Raw genomic sequence first — 8,511 nt, 5'->3', positions numbered from 1 at the left:
GTGTGTGTGTGTGTGTGTGTGTGTGTGTGTGTGTGTGTGTGTGTGTGTGTATAAAACGCCATGTGACTCTGTGTGTGTGTATGCATGTGTATGAGTGTCTTTCTGTCTATGTCTATGTGAGAGTATGGACATGTGTGTATGTGGGTGTGTATGCCAGAAAGGGTGTTGGACACTGCAGTACTGGAGTTACAGGCAGGTTACCTAGTTTGCTATGTGAGTCCTGGGACCAAGCTCTGGTCCTCTTGATTTTGGAGCAGACACTGAATGACCGAGACAGGTCTCCAGCCCCTTGATTTGCTTTGAGCCTGCATGATTTCTAAGTCTTATGGGGACATGAGATTCCTCTACAATAATGTTGGACAAGTTGTGGACTGACCTGAATTTCTGGAAAGCAATTTTGCAGGCTTTTGCAAAATTCATGAAACTATATACTCTTTTGTACAGGTCTCCCAAGTCAAATATCCACAGTAAAGAAACAAATACTTAGGTAAGATAAAGGTGGAGTTGTGGGCTTGTGCCACCCTTGAAACATGTTTCTACATCATAAGCACATATACATACCTTTTCTATTCATGGAATATTAAAAATAACCATAGGTCACATGGTATTTTAAAAATCAACGAGGAAGCGCAATGAAAATTTTCTGTTCTTTTATTGATGTGTATGCGCATGTGTGAGTGAATGCCACATGGATGTAGGAACCAATGGAGGCCAGAAGAAGCATCAGATCTGCTGGAGTTACAAGTAGTTGTGAGCCACCCAATGTGGGGCCTGGGAACGGAACTCAAATCCTTTGGAAGGGTAGCAAGGGCTCTTAACCACACATTCCTCTGTCCCAGCCTGTGATTTTATTTTTGAAAGTTCTCTCTGGTTTGATATTTATAGGGCCATATAAAAAGTCTAGAGACATTTATAGCATAATAGTTTCAATTATTTCTGAGTGGTAGAAAACTATTTGTTAAAATAGATTATGTATTGACTGACAACTTTTATACAAGCACCTACACACATACATGCATTACACTGTATCCGATATTTTTACTTTGGAGAAAAAAAAAAACAAGATTTTTTTTCTCACCCTATTTAGAATATCATAATAACCAAAGTATAGTTTCAGAGGAGTCATATCCAAAACCTTGTTAAAATGCATGCCTTGAGTTCTTCTAAATAATAAGGTCTAGCTGGGTTTCCATCAATTGTCAGCAGCTCCTTAGCTAGGGGTGGATCTCCATGCCCACCTCCTATCTCCATGCTGGGATTTTGTCTGGCTTGTGCTTGTGCAGTTCTTTAATAATATGTCAGACCTTTAATTTGATTTAAATATTATGAGTGATTTTCAAAAACACTGACAATATAAACCTCATCTTAATGTGACTGATACTCTTCAATTAATATGGATTTCATATTGATCACTTAATTATGGTCATTGTTTTCATGCCTCTGTGTATAATGAATTAATATTTTAGAAGGAATTGTATGTTAGGTTAATCAATAAATTTAAGTAAGTAGAAACAGATTCTTTATTGAATAACAATATTGTTCATGCTTTTGTTAAACTTAGCAAAAATATTTCATTGATTCATTCACTCAGTAAATACTTACTAAATGTTTTCTATATTGCAGGAGTTATTCTAGAGGCTGATTAAATCTGATTGTACACTAGTGTTTGTTTTCCCACATTTTTCCTATGCTAGAAAAAGCACTACATTACCTTGTTAGGATATAAGTGACCATCCTAACTAAATACATCTGGTGTCCATTGATTTTCCATATGTCTTTTCCAAAAACTTTGCCTCTGTGGCTAATCTGCAGTATTTGTGAACTAAAAGTCAAACAACTGTAAAACCATGTTCAAAATACTCTATAAAACAAAATCCCTCTTCCACACCCATCTGTAAATTCTCAGATGGCATCTACAAGGCTGAACATAGCAGTATCAAATCAGCTCTACGGGTGGTAAGGAGTTTAAAATTCATCGTCCTGACTCTTTAAGACCTTCTCATCTTTGGAGCTATTTGCACATGCACAGCCTACAATTTAATTTACAATTTCTAATTAAAGTATTACACACATACACACATACGTGCACACACACATGATATCAAACTGCTAATTTAATTATACTAGCATCTTCTCAAAAGACATATAGTTAGTAGGGATGTAAACTGGTACAGCTGCTGTGGAAAACAATTGAGCAGTTCTTGAATTCTAAGTATAATGGCCATATAACCAGAAATTCTGCTCCTGAATACATAGCTAGATCACAACAGCAATGCTTCACCATAGCTTAGAGTTTGAAGGGATCCAAGTATCCATGTAAGGATGTGCAGATGTGCAAAGGCATAGTGGTCAGCTTTCCCAAGAAAAGAAATTGTGGCACATGCTAACGTATGGATAAACCCTGACAACACTATGCTAAGTATAAAAGACCACAAGACCACAAGCACAAAAGACAAAGATTTGGGGGAGGGGGTCCAGTTACTTGAGGTCCATGCCTGAAATCCATGAAAGCAGACAGTACAAAGATCACTGTGGAGGTTCAGGATAGCCATTGTTTTCATGGTACAACATACTGATTTTGCAAGATCAGAAGAATTCTGAAGATAAGTAGTGGTGACATTTACATAGCCATGCAAATGTACTTTATAGCAACAAGCTATACTCCCCCCCCCACACACAAAAAGAACAATGGTTAGTTTTTTATGTCACGTGTGTTTTATCACAATTAAAAAAATTTAAAGCCCTCATCAGGACAATTCATTATTATAATTGATTCTAATACTCTTCAATGCCTAAACACAAGGATGTCAAGCCATGCTAAAGAAAGACTGTGAGTGAGGAAACCCTCACACAGGAGTTGCGGTTGGGAATCCGCCCTGTTGGTACAGGATCATACTCCTGACTCTCAACTCCTTAGGCCTTGCGGTCTCCGCTGAAAGAATTGAGAGGAGACACACAGGGCATGCAGAGAACAAGCAGAGTTTATCGCAGAGAACTGTCAAGAGCCAAGGCCTAACCAAGGCCAAGGTGACCACTGTGTCCGTCTGCATTTTAGGAAAGCTCCATGCTGTTTCTAAAACGCTTTCTTCTGCTCCTGCGATTGGTAGGCCCATGTGGGTGAAGGCAGACAGAACACACAGTAAGTATGCAGCCTTGTGTTTTAACAAAATGCCTGCTCTGGCTAGACAGCAATATTATAAGCTTGATGGCAGTCCAGAACATCATGTCGCTAAGGATCCCCCCAAATCCAACTCATATCCCTATTTTTTACCAGTTATGACGGGTCATATAATGTCCCAGGCTACCTTGAGTTTGCTATGAAATGAAGAATGACCTTGAATTTGAACTTCTAACTTTCCTGCCCTTCTCTCCCAAGTGCTAGGATTATAGGAGCCTGTTATCACACCCAATTTATTGGGTGCTAGAGGTGGAACACGGCTGTGCAAACCTTCTGCCAACTGTGCCTTCCCAAACCTAGACTCTGTTCTTTGAACCAGTAACCAAAGTCCTGCCTGCATAGGTTCTGGCTTTCTAAGTTGCTGTCTAAGATGGAGGAGCCCAGCTGGTCTCTGTGACATAGAATTCTGCGCATCTGACCATGTAACACCATGACATTGTACCACATCCCAAACTAGGGGAATGGAACTTCACTCTTCCTGACCTGTATCAGAGCTTAAACCATGACATTTTATCAGTCTCTAGCATGTGAACAAGCAAGGGAAAAAATTCACATCCCTCATACCTTTGTCAATGGAACCACTATAAGAGGTGATATTAATGTAAAATAAGTTGAATTTTAAAACTGTATGTTTGCTTAATGGTTAGAGAGATAGAAAGAGAGCATGAAGCAATTTGGAGAGAGTTGAGGGAGCTGTTGTCATTCTGAGACACACTTACTTAAAGTCAGTCATACCTAGCAGTGTATGAAAACAGATATTAAGACTCATAACCAAACCTCCGGCAGAATGCAGGAAACCAAAAATGCAGGGGGGGGGCAGTTAATACGACCTGGAGAGGACAGGAGCTCCACAAGGACCAAATATATCTGGGCACAGGGGTCTTTTATGAGACTGTTTCTCCAAACAAGGACCGTGTATGGATGCGACCTAGAGCCCCTGCTCAGATGTAGCCCTTGGTAGCTCAGTATCCAAGTGGGTACCCTAATAAGGGGAACAGGAACTGTTTCTGACATGAACTCGATGGCGGGCTCTTTGCCCCCCCCCGGCCCCCCTTCTCCCCGGGAGAAGCAGCCTTGCTAGACCACAGAGGAGGACTTTGCAGCCAGTCCTGAAGACACCTGATAAACCAGTATCAGATGGAAGGGGAGGAGGTTCTCCCTTATCAGTGGACTTGGAAAGGAGCAGGGAAGAGATGAGGGTGGGAGGGTGGGACTGAGAGGGAAAGAGGGAGTGGGATACAGCAGGGATACAAAGTTAACAAAGTGTAACTAATATTAAAAAATAAAAATTAAAAAAAAAAAAACAAAGCCCATTAGCGGCACAAACAGAATTTACAGTATATACCCTGAATTACCCCACACAAGTATCTCCTGCTAAGAGACAATGTGGTAGGTTGTACATGGACAGAGAGGGTTTGTTATATACAAGTACCCAGTATGGGAGCCGCAACCCAGCCCTTCATCAAGGACTCAGAGCTCAAACACAAATGCATTCATGTGAGCAGGCAGCAAAGAGAACCACTGACGTTGAGCTCAGCTGGGAGGGGAGTTCAGAGCAGAAATCATCGCTTCTATTATAGAAGGTAGAAATGTCCCAGGCTACATCTTCTTTCTGTAAATAGTACATGCTGCTCCCCACATTTGTATCCTCACCGTATTTTTAACTGTAATGTACAGACACATTTCCCAGGAGAAAAATGAAGGAATGGGACCAAAAGGACTTAAGGAAAAGGTAGCAAAATTAATTTTCGAGCCACTCAGCAATCAGTCAACGGCAAAGCATTTCCTGAGGCAGCAATTTATCCCCTGGCTGTCACATCAAATGCCAGCTGTCTCCGAAGAGCTGCTAGCAAGATGAGCAGGTGATGTGCTGTAGGTCCTTATTCATCAAACACACAGAGAACCCTCAGTGAGAAAAGAGAAGGAGCCACTGGGCTAGCTTGTCTACAGCTCTTATGGTTTTATTTATCCCCCCTTCATGATCTAATTTTTCAACCAGTCTAGTTGAACCTCCCAAGCAAATGGTTTTACACCAAGCCATGGGCAGACAGCCTCACCATCAATGTACCTTCCAACCAGAACCACGAGCCGTGGCTCCCAGCAAAGTCACTCCCCCCTGATCCCAGTTCTGCATGTGTTACTAATGATAGGTCGGGAATGACACCTTATATTTTTTGTGTTTCCCCTGATTAGAAAGAAACTGTGTTTCTCTAACACTAACAGCTCAGTGTTTAATGTGAAAAATTCAATTCTCCTGGCTGGGGTGTATAACAGCCATGGTGATTTCTGTTCCCAGTGAATTAATGTGCCAATCAGAGCCAAATAATTTTGCAAAAAATACATCCTTACCTTGAGAGCCATACAAATGACCCTGAAGGTTATCATATGTCCATCCTTATTTAACTGAAAATAAGTATATTGTCTTCCTTCAACTAGATGTTATTTTATATACCTCAAAAATAAACAGCTGCTTATTTTGTTAATAGCTGCAGTAAGATGAGATAAGCCATAACATCTGCACACTAATATTGCCCCACAGAAGGTAGAAGGTTGGTGTAGCAACTCTCTACTTACTGTTTGCCAAAGTCTATCTGAATTCTCAGTGAATACTCCTTCTCTGCTAAGATGCCATTTTAAATCATAGAAATATATAATCAAAACTGGTCAGTAATGTATGAATGGACACTTGCACATGGATATTATACAGTATGCTGTCCCTGCCATTTTACAGTGTGTTTTTCTACAGCACTGTGGTGCCATGAACTGACCAACACTGTCTTAGATCCCCTAAAAACATATTTATCCTGACAAAAACAGAAACAGCACACACAGAGCATGTCAAACGCTTTGCTGCAATAATAAACATGAAATCAGAATTTATGGGCTCTTGGCTGACTTGTGTGTGGAGTTGTTACTAAAATGACTAGGGTCATTTATACTCATTCCTCAAGAGTGTTGTCTCTAGGGAATAGTTGATGGAGTTCTACATGCTCTCAATTCTAACTGAAAAGAACAATGTTGAGGTGGTAACAGGACCCCATCATTGGGTTCTGATTCTCCTCTATTTCCCTCAATGTTCATTGCCCATGGACATATTAAAAGGGTATATGGGTCAGGCATGGTGGTGCAGACCTTTAATCCTAACACTCAGGGAGGCAGAGGCAGGCAGATTGCTGTTAGTTTGAGGCTAGCCTGGTCTACAAAGTGAGTCCAGGACAGTCAAGGCTACACAGAGAAATCTTGTCTGGAAAAAAAGTGGGGGCGGGAAGGCATATGGGCATGTGGACATTTCATCTCCATGCCTTCTAGCTCTAGTATAATTACAGATCCTTAAAACAACTCACTGAACTAAAAAGTCAAAGGAGAGAAGAGCGCTTAGGCCCGCAGGATGCCGACTCACAAAATGGCTGCTTGTGCAACTCTGTAGGGTGGATATGCTGGTGATAAAGTGAGAGCCAGAGGGAAAAAAGCAGAGGCAAAGGATGAGTCGCCTTTCCAAAATGTTCTTCCTTTCTGGCCAATTGTCTATCAGTTCCATACTCCTTGAATAGTGATGGGGTCAGCAGCCTTTCTGGGAGCTACGCTGGATTTCAAGGTCTTCATCACAATTTGGCATTCTGTTTTTATGGCCTATTTCAGGGCATGATTTCCAGAACGAGGAAACAGAATGAAAGAACCTCAGATTTTTCCAAAGGCTTCAGAGTGATGCAAATTAAAACACATTTTTTGAGATTTGAAGGAATGGCAGGTAAGTGGTTGCTTTGACCTCGAATGAGTAAATAAACAACCCTAAAGATTAACTTGAGGTGCACTTGGGCAAGATTTTTTTAATTTACAGATAGAGTAAATTTTATAATGTTGTTAGACATTATAAATGACAACCCATACAAGGCATGCAGAGAAGAATTAATATTAATCACATGCAAAAGCATTTCAGTACATATTATTTCCCCCTATTTTCTTACTCAAGCACAGATTATTTCTGGGGGAGCATGAAGTACCAAAGAGTTTGAAGGTAAAAGACTTAATAGAAATACTAACATGGAACTTTTTCAAAAGAATAACTATGTAGAAATTACTTAAGATACTATTATCTCAAAAAAAGATACTATTATCTCTATGACATGAAGCTGGTAATATTTCTGGTATGCAGGATTTTCTTTTTCTCTTGTTTTCCTCTCCAACATAGCAAAGGTGCTTTTGTTTAAGACATGTCAAACCATTTTAAAGATTGGCCTATTCATCATCCGCCCAAATAGGAATTTGGTTTTGCAATCTTGCTAACAGTTCATAACATCTTCTGCTCCAAATAATAATGTTCTTAAAATCGCACTCGAAATCACTCTAATTGGAGTAGAGGAGCAGGAAGTGATAATTCCCATGAATTGTTGTCCCCAGCCACCAGCCTTAACCCAGCAGGTAAGCCTGGCACCTAGGACTTTCCAAGGAGCCATTCTCAACACATCTGATGGAAAAGAACTAGAGCTTTGTTTTGATTTCTGATATGTGTTATTTTGGTAGATCTGAATGTTTAAAAAAAATTGAGTAAAAGTGAATTACAAGAGGTAAAAAATGAGAAGGTAAGACACACTTCAAGTAAGGGACCAAAATCTAAAATCACCGGACCCGACTAACAATCAATCAAACTGTTTCCAGATTCTTACTTCATTTTCTGTGTCTTATCTCCTGTCAAGTAAGCTACAAACATCTCACAGCACTTGCCCATGGACCATAGACTGTATTTGAAATTCTACTGGCCCATAATACTGCAACTTTTTATCTTTACTTTCCACACACAACTTCCCCGAAGTTAAAAAGGTGTTGGGGGGGGGTACATTCAGCTGAGAGTACAGGTGAACTGAACAGAACTTACTACAAGGTATTACTTGGAGCCGAGGTGAAGGGTGAGGACATTTTCTGGTAGGTTCTTTTGAAGAAGACACTCTAGTCTTGAGTCTCTACTGCCTGGAACTGTGCATGGTACGTAGAAATAGTTTGGTGATATTTTTGAATGAATAAAAAATTGTAGAGTACAGGATTTAACAAAACTAACGTTTTAATTAAATTTGAAACTTTCTGTTTTTATTGTAACATTTCTTAGAATATTTAACTACTAATACGAGCTATAAATGTGAAAGGGAGAAACACTCTCTGTAGCCATAGAACCCTCTATTTCAAGGAGTAGGCCATGGGGATAGAAAATGCTAAGCTAAATGCTTCCCTCTGGTCCCCACGCTGGCACAGTGTCTTCTTCCATCTTCTATCACAACCACATCTCCCTGTGGCCATTTTTCATTGGTAAGATTCTCCCTTACCTGTTGAATTATATGCCA

The 8,511-nt window shown here is 40.2% G+C and overlaps 1 protein-coding gene across 5 annotated transcripts in view; it reads right to left on the bottom strand.

Moving 5' to 3' along the window:
• Positions 1-8,511, bottom strand: part of Kcnma1 (potassium calcium-activated channel subfamily M alpha 1) — a 680,238-nt gene that overhangs the window by 156,664 nt on the left and 515,063 nt on the right. The window lies entirely within an intron of this gene.

The sequence above is a fragment of the Psammomys obesus genome, unplaced genomic scaffold (genome assembly GCF_907164565.1).
Source record: "Psammomys obesus unplaced genomic scaffold, mPsaObe1.curated_primary_1811, whole genome shotgun sequence".
Classification (NCBI taxonomy): domain Eukaryota; kingdom Metazoa; phylum Chordata; class Mammalia; order Rodentia; family Muridae; genus Psammomys; species Psammomys obesus.
Note: the sequence above shows the minus strand (reverse complement) of the source record. Positions and strands in the feature narration are given on the sequence as shown.